We start from the raw sequence: 16,639 nt of genomic DNA, 5'->3' as shown, positions 1-16,639 counted from the left end.
GAACTTTTCAAATGCAGTTGAAGCAACAAAACTCACTTACTGCTAAACCTGATAAGCCCACCCTGGAACCGCTAAACCTTTATCTTAACAGCCATGTGATCTTTGCTGCTTTGATAGGCCGTTTGTTGCATTGATAAGGATTACACATCTTGGAGGAGCTGTTGCCTCTCTGGAAACATTTCTAAGGTGGCTGCAGTAGAAAAGGGAATCTCTATGGGTAGACTGTAAGACAACTCAACAGAGCTGTTCTTTAGAGACAAAATCGAAAATGGGAACATGTCATGGAAGAGTTCAAGCTGTGATGGAGTGTTCTTGGCATGATTCACTGGTGAGGGCATTTAGATCTTCATTCTTCTGAGCCATTCTATAGCACCAGCCCCGTGCTCCTTGCTTCATAACAGGAGTCTCTCTCTCTATTTTTCTCTCTTAGTCCTTAGTCAATAAAATGTGTATAACTGGGCCACTTAGACATCTGGTGTTCACCCTCATCATTATGACCTTTCATTTTTGCAGGTCACTTCCATCTGGAGTTTGGCTGTGGGTAAGTTCAGCATAATTTAGGAGAGCAAAGGGGAACAGGGGGATCGCCATCCTGGGGAAACTTTGGGAGGGGTATGTGCAGACCAATAGTTTCATCAACCTGTGGCTGGGAGGGCCTGAGGGTCCATGATAACCGCTTGTTCAACTGACCCTCTGCTTGAAGCATCTCTGATTTTTACCTGATCAGGAATTCCTCGAGGGGTGAGAGCTTTCTGGATTTGTTTCCTCCCTGTATCCTCTTCCTTTCCCTTGTCCTCTTTACCTTGGTTGGCACTTCCACCCACTTCACATCCTCGCTCCTCACTTTTCACTTTGGCCATTGCTGCAACCACGAGATCCGTGCAGGCGAGACCTGATGCCCCTGGATGGCTGCTCCTCCTGGCTTTCACTTTCTGTCCTTGGCTTCTAGGGGGCCAGGGTATGGGGATGCCTGCAGGAGCACCTGAAAGTGAGAAAGATGACACCTTAGGATGCCAGCTTTGTCCAGTGTGGATTGGAGAAGGTAGATAAATACTCCCCTTATCCATCTCCCCTGTGGACAGCTCTGAGGTGCATTTTACGTGGCTTCTTGGGCTCCTGGCAGGGCCAAGCCTCTGTTTTCCATGGTGGTGAGGAACTCAAGGATTCACCCTTGTTTTGGCTGTCCTTTTCCCCTGTCCCCTCCTTCTATCCCTAGGATTACCTCCCCTCCCCAAAATAGCTGCCTGCATACAAGCTCTTGTCTCAAGGTCTGCATTCCAGAGGAAATCCAGGCCAAACTGGTCTAGAGCACAGAGCTTCAGGCAGGGTTCTGGATCTGGGATCGCTCTGATTAGCACGCGATAGGAGCTCCACTGCCTGTGATAGGTGATGTGATGACTCCTGACCTCTAGTAGCACCAGTTACTAGATTGGCCAGGACAGTGGCCTGAAGGGCAGGGGGAGGGTGAGACACTATTTATATAGTAGTGGTAACATTTGAGCCCTATGGAGACAATGGTAATTATAAGGACTGTAGTGTGAGTTGAGTTTTGTTAACTGCTTTACACACTGTGGTAGATATATTCTGGGTCACCTGAGCTAAGCTTGGACTATATTTCCTAGAATTCCCTTTCCTGCTCAGTCTAGTTTAGCTTGGGCCATATGATCTGTGGGAGACTTGAAAGCTAGCCATATATATTTTATAATCAGAAGGTGTTTTAGTCTGTTCAGGCTGCTATAACAAAACAGCACAGACTGTGTAGCTTGTAAGTACAGAAATTTATTTCTCATAGATCTAAAGGTCAGAAGTCCAAGAACAGGGTTCCAGTGTGGTCTAGTGAGGGTCCTCTTCCCAGTCAAATACTTCTTATGGTATCTTCACATGGTGGAAGGAACTAGGGAGCTCTGTAGGTCTCTTTTATGAGACCTAGTCCCATTCATGAGGGTTGCACTCTCAGGACCTATGCACCTTCCAAAGGCCCCAGCTACTAACACCATCACATTGATTATTAGGATTTCAGCATATGAATTTGCAGGGAGGGGGCATATTCAGACCACAGCAGAAAGTGAAGAGGGTACCAGGTGCTGTTGTGCTCACGAATGTTGTTGCTGATCTGCTGGCTCACTTTGTGGGTGTGAAGCAGTTGCCAGCCCACAGCTTTTCCAGCTCCCACCAGACCTCCTCCTTCGGCTTCTCTGACTGGGCCAGACTGCTGCCCAGCCTGCTGTAGACTTAGCACTGCATACAGGTGCAACAGCTGCACATAGACTCTGTCACTAGCTCTCACGATCACATAAGGCTGAATCCCTGCAATAAATCCATATTCTAGATCATTTCTAGTGGTTCTATTTTCCAGATCAAACTCTGACTGCTACAGGAGCCCTGAAAATAGAAAATGCAGGCTCAATTCAGCTAACCGTCAATTCAGACACACTGTGAATGTCAGAAAGCCCCCAAGGCAGTTTTTAAAGAGATTCATCTCCTGCAGCTGCAGGGCAGACAGCGTGAAATCCAAGCTCAGGAACTGACTGTAAGGATAGCAGAGCTACAAAGATCTCTGCCCCACCAGATCTCCGATACTTAAGGCAGGGCCCTGACAAGAGAAGACAATGAATTCTGGCATTAGGACATTTGAATAGACAGGCCTGAGAATCTTGAAGCCCCTAGATTCTCCTGTCAGTGAACTGCCAGAAGCAGAATCTCTGGCTAAGAGAAGCGAGCCATCTCCTGCCTGGAAACCCACAAAAGATGATGTTTGTCTTCCTTAGGATCTTGCCACTCATAACTTTCTGACCAAGAGTTACGATCAGGCCACAGAACAGCCCAGGTGAGGAACTACAGTCATTGCTCTGTGAGGAAATGGAACCCCAATTCTCCGGTCGTAGGACCTGATTGGTATGAATTGGTAGGAACTAGGTGGTGGTCGGAGGGGGAACATGTAGGAATAGATCCTGAGGAAACCCAGTGTTGATGGGACACCAGCATTGCTCAAAGAAGCTCTGGTGGTTTCCCAAGATTTACCGTCCGGTTCACCAAATTTCTTTTCCCCAGTGTCAAATTGTTGCCCAACCTACCCTATGGTTACTTTTATTTCATAGGCTATATTTTTTATTTGCAAATTTCTATTTAGCTAGGCTTTTTCAAGTGTTCCTGTTCTTTTAAAATAATGTCCAGTCTTATCTAATGACTTCTATTGCTTTGTATTGAAAAACTAAACATTGTTATTTTGAGGATTTTTTTAAAAGATTGATTCATTATCTAAATTTCTCAAGCATATACATTTGGCATTTGTTGCCTTTGTTGTCTCTTTCTCATGGGGATTAGTTTCCTCATATGAATTGCAAAAATAACTGGTACTTTGGGCAAATATGTAATCAGAAAGCAAATCTACTTTTTATTTCTGCCACCCTTCAACATTTTCTCAGTTGAACTAGTTTTCCACTGTCCTTAGATATAAACCTGTACTAGCTTCATGCCTTTTTTACATTTTTAGGAAATAAAAAGTTCTGTAATCACTTTACATTGAACACACAGTCTCAAGTACATATCTGTGTTCAGTCCCATGTAATAATCATCATTTCAGTTTTCATTAAAAGACCAAGACTTTGCCTCTTTCTTGCAGCCTGCTGTCCTGAAAAGGGGGCATGGTTGGGCTTTTTCTTTCCCCAGTTCTTTTCTACCAGATCCATGAGGATGGTTTCTGATCCTCCTGGGGCTGGAGGAAAACATGAGGGGAGGGGAACATTCCTAACTGATTGGTACTGTGATTAAATGACTCTGGGCCTGGCAAGTGTTTAAATTTGACTTGTTTCCCTTAGATGTGGCTATGGATTCTTCCAAGACTGCCCTTCCCATCTGTCTAAAGTTCTTTTCTTCTGTGTGATGAACGTGCTTTCAGCTGTGTCATGTTCTTTTTACAGCTCCTAGGGTTTGGTGGTACCTTCAGTTTCTCTCCACTGATGCCTATTCACACTTCTCATTGAACCTTATGTCAGCCTCCTCTTCCATGTAGCCCACATCCTGTCCATGGGAAACACACATGTATCTTTTGCCCCAGCACCTTCTGGAGGTGATCCCAGAGCATCTGTTTTCTGGTTTATTTGTGCATAGCCTACAGATTGCTTCTTACACACTGGATTTCTCAGGTGGGAGTCGAACACTAGTCCAGCTCTCTGCCCTTTGCTCCTTTCTTTCTCCCCATTGTGTGGAGTGAATCTAAGCACACCAATAACTCTCTCCAAAGAAATCCACCACTATCCAAGTCCCCACCCTGATGTGGGTGAGGGGTTAAGAGTCGTCTAACTAGTTCTTGATAATCTCTTTCAAAATTTCTGCATGGAAGTCTGCCTCACTAGTTACTTTGGAATTCTGTATCTATCAACATAAGATCTCAACCTGTTAAGTAATGGTTTGCTGAGAGCCCACCTTGAATCAAAATGGATTTTGTTTGGATGACTCATGACTCTCAGTTTCAGAAGTGTTGCAGCTAGGTGTTTCCATGTTTGCCTTTCAGGTTGCGAGCTGCTCTACATATTGAATTCTCAGCGTGTGGTTCCTGCATCCCGTGAATGGTTGTGAACTTGGACTCCACTCCTGAAAATGGAGCCACCTTGACTTCTCTCAGGTGACCATTTTACCCCTTGGAACTCTGGGTAGATGCTCTATCCTTCTAACCAGCTAAGGATGTTTTCAGAATTCTGATTCTTTTATCCAATTTCTTCACTAAACTTGATTCTCTTGAAAAAACTTTAAGGGCATCAGAGATGGTGATTTCTGATGCAAATAAGAAAAAATTCAACCTCAACTAGCTTCACAAAAGAAAGAGGGGGTGTTATAAGCTTATGTAGAGGCTCTGATTAAGTCTGGCCTCAGGCCAGGCTTTTTGTGGGCACAAACAATGTGAGCTTTTTTCAATTCTACTTGTTCGGAGTTGGCTCAGTTCTCAGAAGGGCTGGCTATTCGCTTTGCCCAATTTGGCATTTAGCTGCTTCCAGGGCAGTGGTTTCCAAATGGGGGTGATTTGGGCCCCTAAGGGACATTTGGCAATGTCAGGAGACATTTTTGGTTGCCACAGCTGGGGAGGAGGAGCTACTGACATCTAATATGTTTAGGCCAGGAATATATAGGACAATTCCCCACAACAAAGGATTATTCATCCTAAATCCTATCCCTGGGCTAAGTGCTTTCTCTTCTATATCTAGTAGGTGAGAGATCTGTGTTCCAGAATTCCCTGAAAAAGTCCTGGTTGGACCATTTTGATAAGTCACAGCCACATCTAAGAGATACTTCCTCTCTTTTGTAACTGCTCTCGTTTTCTCCTCTCTCTCAGCTGTTGAAAGACTCAGCTTCTTTGCTTAAATCCTCCTCCTAGTTTTTTGGCCTCTCTTCCATGAGCGGACAGAGTAGGGAAGGTGTGGAATACACACAATGAATCTTACTTTCTTCACAAATATGAGTGCATTAATTTTACATGGTTGAGAGCATGTTACACATACATACACAAAATGTAATATTGAACATTATGTTTTTTCTCTTGGTATTGTGTAATAGGTATTTCCCAATGCTATTAAAAAGTCTTTGTAATAAATATTTACAATTTCTGCACAATTATTCATCATATGGATAAGAACACTTAAATTAATCATTATCTATTATTTTCCCTTGAATTTGGTGTCTTTCCCAGTAACTACAGAATATGAGGATGGGTCCCTTATACAGTCTCACCTTTTGGAGCAAAACTAGTGCAGGCCAGTGTTTGCTTTCTGTGGGCTAGGAATATAAGGACAGGGTTTCAACAAGTATTTTCCAAATGACTGAAGACTGATTATAGTATAATCATTTGAGGAATTTGTTAAAAAGATAGATTACAAGGTCCTGAATCAGAATGTCCACATGTGCTGCCCGAACAAAGTTTCCCTAATCATTCTGATGAATAGTTAGAATTTGGAACCCCTGGCATTGTGGACCTAAAAAACAGCTTGCTTTTTGCATAAATTCTTTCTTACATACTAGTTACTATAATACAAGTATGGTACCAAGTGGTAGTTGTAGTAGATATTTGTCATTCATTATGGCCAGGCAGCAACTAAATGCCTTCCTTTGCTCAGGGAACTCTTCATTTTTAGAGTCTTGACTTGGGGCAAAAACTACCCTGTATAGACTAAAAATAGTCAATATTTGTTTTCTTAGTGTCTCTTGAAATGAGGGCTCAGGCATGGGACTTAGGCTCTGCCGATTGGTTACATCCATGTCAGACTCTAACTTTGGTCTCAAAGTTACAAGAAGGCAGACACGTGGAGTTCTCTCAGTACAGGAGGCATTAGCAGTGGTGACAAACTGACATTCCTGGTGTTAAAGAGGCAGAGGGGCCAACTGAAGTGTTCAGAGCTCAGGGCTAGTGTCAGTGGTTTCCTCATCCACTCAGTTCTGTTGTGTGGTTTTGGGCATTATACCCGTAAGCTGAAGCTCTGTCTGGTTCTCCATCCCATAGTGATTCTATCTTTGTGATTCTAAGATAACAAATAAACAATCCACCCCTTAAACAAACAGACAGTCATGATTCTGATGAATTATGCAGAGTCAGCTTCAGAATGGGAGCTCTCAATTGATTGTATTGTTGTCCAGGGAAGCAATAGATAATGTATTTTGGATCCCAGTTGACAAATATGACTTTCTATTCAGGAAAGAAATTGTGAACACCTGTGTTTTTTGCTCTGAAGCAGAGGGTATCTCACGTTTGTGTGGTGGTAAGCCATGGGGGAGCCTGTAGACAAAAAAACATTTTCCTTAAAATGAAGCTAGAATATACTTGAATGCCTGGAGAAGTTCTCATTTGAGGCCCTATAATTCCACATCACAGTACCAGCAAAGGAGCATTTTAGTAAAGAAAATTCTAAGGCCATGGTTCTTGTTGGCTTCCCAGAGATGAAGTGACCTGCAGGGAGACCCTGCGGAAGCCTCTTTAGAAGCACACTGCCCTCTGATAGGTCCACCAGGATGAATTAGTTAAAAATCATACCTTTGGATCATAGCATCTGATAACTTGATGGATAGAACTCTGTAGCATTGCCCACTTGAATGTCGATAGATTCCTGTCCAAATCAATCATTTATTTTTGGCATAGTTGAATTTGAACCTCTCTTTTTGACACTGATTAACCAACAATTTGAGCGGGGTCCTAAAGCTCTATGTGTTGTAAAGCTTCATCCCAGTGTGCTCATCCATCTTCCTGTTAACTATGGTGGGGAGGCAGACATTCATTGCATCTGAAATGGGAATCAAGTTGCCTCATCTATACTAGTTAAAATGAAGTAGGACTCAGAAAGCCCTGTCTTATTCTATTTAAAAATGGAATTTTGTCTGGCATACGATCATTCCTAGTTATCTGATTCTGGCAACAGTATTATGATACAGGTTTTAGGCAATGTAAATCATCTGAGATTTTTGCCAATATCATTAAGTTTAGTGCAAAGACAGTCCTTGCCTACAGAATCAAAGGCTGATGATAGACTTATAAATATTATGAAGTCTTACATTGCTCATAACTAACTCCTCAAGAAGATTTATCATATGCAGGAAGCAGAGTGTAGGGTTGTACTTGTGGATAAGTTGTATCTAAAACCTTTTTGTTCTTCATGCAGGATACTTATTTGAGAGGCTTACTGAGAAAAAAGACAATGGAATTCAGAGAATAAATCCAGTGAGTTAATGAGTGTATACCCTTGATACATGACAGAAAGTTCCTTGAAGATGAAGTTTACTACTTTATGTTCAGTCTGAGGGATATATAATCAGAAGAGTCATTTCATGTAGAAATTTGGGTAAGGATTAGGGTAAATATCTGCACTTTGTCTTAAAGATAATGAGATATATTGTCATGGAGGAGTTTTTTATACCCAGCTGTAGAGAATTCTGGACTCTATGAAACATGGAGAGGTATTCTTCAGACTGTGAGCTCCAAAGACTCAGCTGGAAGTAGTTATTTGTTTCACTTTAGTTCCTTATAGATGTCATGTTACAGGGAACTATGCCACCCTACCTATTAAGGCTAAGTTCAAATTCCATTAAAAGTAAATTTTTGGCAAGTGAAATTATTTATGAGTGTCTTTTAAGTTGAATTTCTGTGTAGCTTTCTATGTGTTCCAATTGTAATGTTAATTCCTTGATTTTGTCAAATTTGTATTTTTTCTTTCCTGACATTCAAATTAAGAGGCCAGCTCAGCATTCTCCTGGTGGCTCTGTTGTGTTGGATGACAATCAAGACTATGTTTAATCTGCCTGTGTTGACGATCTTTTTATTCTACACCCTTTGGACCTCAGAATGTTATTTATGAAAACTTAAAAATATGGAACGTATTTTGAAGACATAGGTGTTTACTAACAGCAAGATAGGATGGCAAATAGGCTGGGGCTGGAGCTCAATGCTTGGTCAGAGCAAGAGCAAACAGACATTGTTTAGGCAGACTGTCTACCTCAGGGGTCCAAGAAGCGATGGACTTCAGATTCAAATCCAGTTCTATTTGATTTCTGGTTCCACATTGTTTACATTTAAAATTTTTGGTTTCTCCATTTCTATGCTCTCTCAGAATAAGTTATTTAGAAATTAAATAGAAATATAGGTAATAAGACTGAATAGGAACCTGGGCTGATCCCAGGTACAATTAATTTTATAAATAGCTATATTGAGATGCAACATACATACCATTTATTAATGTACACAATTTGATGTTTTTCTAGTATGTTCATAGTGTTGTGCAACTATCATCATAGCCTAATTTTAGAACATTTTCATGCCCCTAAAAGAAACCCCAGGCCCATTAGCAATCACTTCCCACCTTCCCTACTCATTAGCCCAAGGCAATAATTAATCTTTCTATTTCTTTAAGCTTGCCTACTGTGGACATTTGATATAAATGTAATAATACAATATGTGGTCTTTTGTGATTGGTGTCTTTTACTTAGCCTGTTTTCAAGGTTCATTCATGTTGTAGCATGAATCAGTACTTCATTATTTTCTATTGCTAAATAATATTCCATTGTGTGGCTATACCAAATTTTATCCATTCACTTGTTGAACATTTGAGTTGTTTCCACTTTTTAGATGTTATGAATTATACTGCTATGAACATTCATCTAGAAGCTTTTGTGTGGACATATGTTTTGAATTCCCTTGGGTATATATTTAGGAATGGAATTGCTGCGTCCTTTTGAGGAACTGCCAGACTGTTTCCCACAATGCCTGCACCACTTTACATTCACACCAGCAATGCTGAAGGTTTCAATTTCTCCACATACTTGCCAATGCTTGTTATTATTTTTCATTACAATTGTTTCTTTATGAAGCTCTTTCAGTTTTCCTTTCTAGTAACTACTATTCTGGCCTGTTTCCTGGCTGGTCCTGGACCCCCACTGCCCTGGGATACCTGAGATTATTATGTGCTAAATTTATGTTTTGGATTATCCTTTCCATCAAAATCTAACCATCCCATATGCTATTCTACCATAATTCTGTTGTGTTTGTATATCAATTTGATAAACTCATTTTATTAAGAAGTAAGGACTGATAATAATTTGCCGTGTCACCCTACCAGGGAAATCTGGATTTTCACAGGGGACTTCTAAAGATATATACCTTAGTGTATGCGATGAATTATTCATAACAAAATTTAGGCAAGATGAAAGAATGTGACTGAGAACTATGTTTTCAGCCAGGCCCAAATGACTAATCTGACTTAATTTGGTTCCTTTCTTGGACAGCTCTGCAAAGGTGCCTAGAATAAGGAGCTCTCAGGATAGGAAGACCCATTTCTCTTCCTTCCTTTCATAGAAAACCACCCTTAAGGTAATGATGTGTACTATTGATCTGATCTAACTACAGGTAAAATCATATTTAGCACATTGTTTAGCCAACTTTCAGGAAATTGGAAACAGTTAAATAATTTCCTAGTAGGTGTGAAGTTGATCATATCACTAAATGCAAACCAGGCTAAATAAACATATTTTTGAAGAATACCTGAAGGATTCTAGTCTTCCCCAAATGCTTCCAGCTTTGGCTCTGGGTTTGCATTCCACAGATTTATTTGAAGAATACTTAGAAGATTTTAAAGAATATTTCACCTCTTTTTGAGTCATTGAGAAAATTAGGCTTTCTAATAATTCTTAGTCAAATAGATCACTTTATTGAGCTGTAAATGCCATTATTTATGTTGTCGCACCTCCCCTGGCACCTATTTGGCCATATCATGGGAGGGGGCTCTTCTGGTTCTGCTCCTCATGAGGAAGGGAGCTGCTGAAAACAAAGTTCCACACTGTATAATTTCTATGGCTTGTACTAATGCAGACAGTACAGTCACCATAAAGGAGAAAAATTACCAGCGGAAGATAAAACTAAAATACTAGTTGCATTACAATCGCATTCCAGTACTGCAATAAATTGCATGAGGCCAATAAAGCAAAACTAACTGAAGGTATTTGTCACAAACCAAAAATGAAATGAGACTCATTATGCTGTCTGTTACAGGGACATGTCTCGATATAGTTAAAGCAATAAACTACCTGGGAGTAATCTTTACTTAATTTAAATTGCATATTCCAAATGCGAAGCTGTTTCTGGTCTTTTTGCCACACTTAACTTTACTGAGCTAAAGAAAGAATTGCATGTGTGAATAAGTCATGTTCTACTAAACATGCTTCCTCTCTCCAGTTACTCATAATTCACTTGAGTCATAATATTGTTTATTCTAAAATTAATCATGGTTTTCTGCCATAAATTAGCTTTTCTCCAATAGACTGGAACTGAATTGATCTGAACTCCAATAACTACTTACTTTATCAGTAGCTTGCAATCTTTCCTTACTATGATCCTGGGCGTTTTAGGTTTTTAGGATCGATGAGCCTTTCTTATCATTAAAGGAACCCACATAGGTCAAATCTGTTGGGATTTTAGATGTAAACTTTTATATAGTTTAAGTAATTTTCCAGGCAGATAGATTATCTGAATTGAGCGTGATTTGCCTAGGTGTACTGTCCTTTTATATGTTAATAGATCTCTTAGCTTCAAAAGAATGTTCTCTTAGCCAGCAAGCCAAAAAACAATCATGTCTTCAAAAGGATATACATTTACAAAGTTAGATAAAATCTAGCCAGTGGATTACCTCAGCAGCATCCAGGGGTATATAGGGAGTGGACACCATTGTTTCCTGGACAGAACAGTGATATAGTTAGGGCTGTTCTCTTGATAAGACAATGGGTCCAAGGAGGCTGGGGAGTTCCTGAAAGGGAAGCAAGCCCTGTGGAGAAGATAGAATAAAGTCATTCTTGCTTTAATCTAATTACATTTTGACTGTTAAACTACATTAACAGAGCTGCTTCCATTCCTTGTTTTTGAAGACAGCATTCTCATCCATTGCTAGTGGGAGTATAAATCCCTGCATCCTTTGTGGAGGGTATTTTGGCAGTATTTGTTAAAAGCCTTAAAAATAAGCATGTAATTTGACCTAGCAGTTACATCTAGAAATTTATTCTAGAGGATAATTGTGATTGGGCTAAATAGATTTATGCAAAAAGCAATATAGTAGTAAAGAGGTAGACATATACACAGATCTAGATGTAAGAGCTACCTTGACATCTCAGAATTAGAGCTTGCTTGAATAAGTTCTAATAGATGCACACAGGGGAGTACCATGCCTGCAGCCATTACATGAGCTATCGTGGAACTCAGAGGGGAACAGTTATGCTTAGGGAAAATGTGGATCAAATATTACCCAAAAAACAGGTTATGAACTAGCAAGAACAGAATGATATCATTTTTTGGCATTAAAATGCATTCACATAAAACAAAACAATTTAATGCATCAGACTGTTAAATGTGGTTATGTTTGGTAGGGGTATTATAAGTGACTAGGGGTATTTTTACTTGTATGTTTTCCAAGTCTATTATAATGAATATGTATTACCTTTGTAACCAGATGAAAATATGGTTTGAGAAAAATCCTTGATGAAATTCATGTCTTACCGTGATTATTCCAGTGTGAAATACTATCCTTCCTTCCATCTTTAGGCTAGGAAGAGGCTGAGTCCTACACAGCCCCTTCTCTTTTCTCCTGGGCCTCCCTTCTCCACCCTGGCTTCACAGCTTCAGCAACACAGCTGATTGTGCATCTTTGAGGTTAAGGATCATTTGGTCTTTGGGACTGGTGTGTCTTTGATCCCAGGGCGATCACATCAGCTGCCTTTGTGGAGAAAGGATTCATGGAGAAGGTTCTCAGTGTCTTTGATATACTAAGACATGATGTCCTTTCTCAAATCCATGCCTTCTTCACTGCCCTGTAAGTTCTTTGTATTGTGGGTAGTAGGTCTTCTGATGAACTTCATGCCTCTTCTGAGGAACACAGTCATTGAAAAGTGTGAAGAACTGCCCTAAATTCAAAGGAAGTTGGGTTCAAATTCTGGCTTTGTGTGGCCTTGGGCAAGGCAACCTCTCTCTACCTAGTTTCTTCACCGTGAAAAATAGATTATAACTTCCTACCTCCCAAGGCAGTTCTTATTTGATCACCTTTGACTTGGGTTATACACCAAGGATGTGAAGGCAGTGTAGGCTGTCAGAACATGCCAGTCCAAAATATGCCACTTTGGCATATTGATTATTGTAAATTAAAGATACTAGAGCAGCAGATACAAGAAGGGGACTTTGACCTTCCTTTTTCTTCATGAACATGGGAGAGAAAACTCCCTGTGAAAGGTGCTTTCCTGCACCAGGAGGAAAGAAACATTCTTATCACCAGAGATACAAAGTCCAGGGAGAGAGAACTCTGTGCAAACGGGCCTTATTAATAACCCTTACAATCCTAGTTACTTTTCCACATTTAACTGTGTAAGATAAATTCTAGCCGAAATAAGCAGACGACAAGAGGCAACAAAGGGCCAGGCAGTTTATTTGAGTGCAATTCCCCAGCAAGGTTCACCAGTCTGAAACACAGGCTGGGGAAGTTGCACCAGGAGGGGAGGCGGGGAGTTTTCAAGAGAACAGGGAAGGGAAGGGGAAGTGGGCTGCACTAGGGGTATGTGGGGAATTTTTTATTGGCTGAGGGTCAGGTGATGGACAGCCAGAGGTCTCCTCCTTTCGGATGGAGGAGGTCTGCATCCCGGGTTTGTCGGCAAGTCACGGGACTGGAATCCTGGAAGAGCTGTCCATTCCTTCCTTATATGGCACAGAACTATTTGGTGCTGTCTTTGTTCCATTTGCACAGTCCTCGCTTTCCTCACTCCAGTGCCTCCGGCCTTACAAACTGTTCGCCTAGACCCCTTTGTTTTGTCACATTTTTGCAATTTATTGTTCTATGTTTGACCTAGTATATAAGATGTGGGCCCCAATTGTTCTTTGGGTCTTCATTTTTTTTTTGTGAAGTTTCCATGAAGATGTCAAATTTACTAAATAAAATGTGTATGCTTTTCTCCTGCTCATCCGTTTTATGTTGGTTTAATTCTTAGGCCCAGAGAAAAAATTTTACCTCCTCTATAGCAGCCACTGGAGGGATATTTGCTAATTATTTACAAAGAGGACTATTTATTGGTGTCTCACATCTTTTGGGGCCCTGTGCTAAAAGTATGATAGGTGTGCTCTCACTTAATCCCCAGAACAAGTTTATGAGGTAGGCCCTGTCATTAAATTTCCATTCTGAGGGTAATGAACCTGAGACTCAGGGCTCCCAACTTCACAGCTACTGAGAGGGGCTTTTAATCCCTGCTCTGTTTTGTCTGCAGTCTCTGAAATGGATTATAGTATTTAAAAGAATTCATTGACACTCGAGATTTAGAATTAATTTTTCTTCTAATTACTCATCTCAAGGTCAACATTATCAGCAGTTCTTAGCAGCCCACAACATTCAGGACACCAAGTGGAGGTGTGCGAAAGGGCTCAGAAGAAAACGTTCTTTGCTGTATTCAAGGTTCCTGGCTTCAATCCATCACCAAACTAAGAAAACCTAAAATAAAGTGGTGTATTTGCATGAGACGTGTCTTCTGAATTGAATGCAAGTGAGGTGAATGGTGACCCATTGTGTCTTCTTTGTTATGGACAATGACTGGTGTTAATTAATTACAGTTTCTTTCATTGTTTGTAAGGTAACCAACCGCCCTTAAACTTTTGTTATAAAGAGAGCTAATTCCATTCCAAGTCCATCAAATGTCATCCTTTAAATAGGTGGGATTTGTTTTTGCTGATGTTTTACTAACCTTGTTGTGGTCTTGCCTCCAGCAGTCCTGTCGGTTTGGCTTGGCACGTCATCAAGTTTTTGCGGAACATCTGTGACATCACAATGCCTGTCACCTCGGCTTTTTTTTGGAGTCCTTCTAGGGTTAGGAAAGCCATGTTTCTCTACAAAAAGGGGAAAATTCACAACTGTGAGCCTGAGTTTTCTTCTCGAAATGAAGGTTTCAAAATGTCAGCTATCTGAAACAACAAATAAAAAGTAACAACTGACTCACTTTTCTTCCTCTTCTAAACAGGCGTCCTTTTTCCTCAGATTGTCAACTGGTGACAAAATGAAGTGATTTAATGTTGGGTTACTTATTTACTGTAAAATATGATACATTCTTGCAAGTTGATGAGTGACTATGTAACTAAAAACATTTCTACAATAATTTAAGAAACTTGTTTATTATGATACAGAATCAGGATGCATGTGAAGCTCAGCAGGCAGACGTTACTACTTCTATTACCGAACTGCTACCACTAGGAGTTAACATTTATTGAAGGACTTAGAATGTGGCAGGCATGGCCTCTTATTCAGTTCTCACAATTACCCTATTGTGGCACTATTTTTTGTTTAAGCCTCCTTTTACGAATGAGGAAATGGAGGCTGGGAGAGGTTTGGTAAATTGCCCAAGATCACACTGCTAGTTAGTGTTGAAACCAGTCTGTACCTAGTTCTGTCTATCGTCTGTCCATGCCTGTCTTCCTAACCACTACATTGTACTGCCTCCCCAAATGAATTCTAATTATTTCTCATGTTTCCAGTAACTTACACTACATAGCTTTGCTCAGTTGTTACTGATGAATAATTAGAAGATTTTCACACTCATAGCCCATGCTATCAATTTGACTTTGGACATGTCAAAGTTTAATGTTTCTTAGAAGGAGCACATTCTAATTTCAAGGCTGAAATTAGAAATGGATGGAAACCTTCTACTTCTTGTATGTCACATACTCATTTTGGTGTATGTGTTGAGCTTTGTGTTGAGAGAAATCTATCGTCATGTTTGAAGTAGTTTTAGACTGAATATAGAAATGGCAAGACTCCGATTTCAGGATGTTTTGAACATGAACACATGGGACAGGGTTTGGTGCCCCTGCTTCCCGCACAGATCAGGTCCGGAGTTCATTCTGCCTGCTGTGTGTTGCACCTGGATCTACCACAGGTACTCTGTGCTCAGGCTCAGACCTTGCTCATGACCTGCCCCCTTACCCTTCTCCCATGGTCCCTGTGTGGTTATCAGCATAACCATCCTTTCACTTATTTAAGATGAAAATGCTCAGTAATCTTTGACTTCCCTGACTGTCCCCAACCAATTTCTTTAGGCTAACTAATTTAACAACAAGTACTGATGTTTCCAGCTAACGTTGTCTCTCTAATCCATTTCCCCCAATTTCTATGACTACCTACCTAGGTTGACCCTTGTCATCCCTCTCCCTGGACAGTTTCAGAGCTTCCCGATCAGTCCTTCTGCCTTCATGTCTCTACCCTCTGACTTAGCCATTTTGCTAGGAGTTGTTCCCTGACATCTGTGATCTTCAGAAAGTTTGAATTCCATCCTGTAACTGCTTGGGAAATTGTGTGCATATATACATTTTTTCCCTTGGGGAAAAAATCTACAGCTATCATGAGATCTTCAGAGAAATTTTTGATCCAGAAAGAATTAGAAATGCTATTCTACTTTAGGGATAGAGTGGCCAGAGAGTGCTTTCTAAAACATACATGTGATCATGTTATTTCTTTGCACAAAAATGTATGAAACTCACACTACCCATAGGACAAAATAAAAAAGTCATTCATTTCTCTCAGCCTATGTAACTATACTAGTAGTTAATTTCTCTATATCCGTCTCTTCTTCACAAATAGAATGCTAATTTATTTGGGTGGGCATTGTGCCTGCTAAGGAATACCGACTTCTCAGACTTTCCAGCAGCCAGGAATGTCCACATGATCCAAGTCTGGCCAATGAGAATAAGTGGAAGTTCACTGCGTGGGGCTTGTGGGAAAGCTCTCTAAGAGGAACAGATTCACCTGTCTGGCCCTGTTGGTCCTTAGCCACTCTTCAGTTTTTCCTGCAGGAATGCTGATGCAATATGGCACTTTATAATCATGAAAATGAAAGACAGAAACCACCTGCTAATGATGGCGGGAGCAAGAACTCTATTTGCTTAGTGCAGCTTACGCCTAGACTACTTTTTTTGTGAGACTAATAAAACCCTTAGTTTTTAAGGCCACTACTGGCCTATTGTTCCTATTTCATGTAGCTCCCAAAGCTCCTAGAATCTGACCCCAGACACCCTCAGGCCTCATCTCCCCTCATTGTGTCCATCACCTAGTACTCTAAGCATGCCAGGGTTTGTACTTTTCCAACTTACTCTGCACGTAAA

The 16,639-nt window shown here is 40.6% G+C and overlaps 1 long non-coding RNA gene across 2 annotated transcripts in view; it reads left to right on the top strand.

Annotated features, from left to right (window-relative positions):
• Positions 1–14,453, top strand: part of LOC140843730 (uncharacterized) — a 94,930-nt gene extending 80,477 nt beyond the window's left edge. Inside the window, exons 3-5 of one of the 2 annotated variants that reach the window (XR_012121736.1) lie at positions 4,514–4,624; positions 7,641–7,699; positions 9,757–9,820. This is a non-coding gene — a long non-coding RNA (uncharacterized lncRNA). Of the gene's footprint in view, positions 1–4,513; positions 4,625–7,640; positions 7,700–9,756; positions 9,821–14,254 lie in introns of those variants that run through there. The other variant, XR_012121737.1, reaches the window with a different exon arrangement.
• The last annotated feature ends 2,186 nt before the right edge of the window (positions 14,454–16,639 follow it).

This window comes from Manis javanica, chromosome 10, assembly GCF_040802235.1.
Source record: "Manis javanica isolate MJ-LG chromosome 10, MJ_LKY, whole genome shotgun sequence".
NCBI lineage: Eukaryota > Metazoa > Chordata > Mammalia > Pholidota > Manidae > Manis > Manis javanica.
Note: the sequence above shows the minus strand (reverse complement) of the source record. Positions and strands in the feature narration are given on the sequence as shown.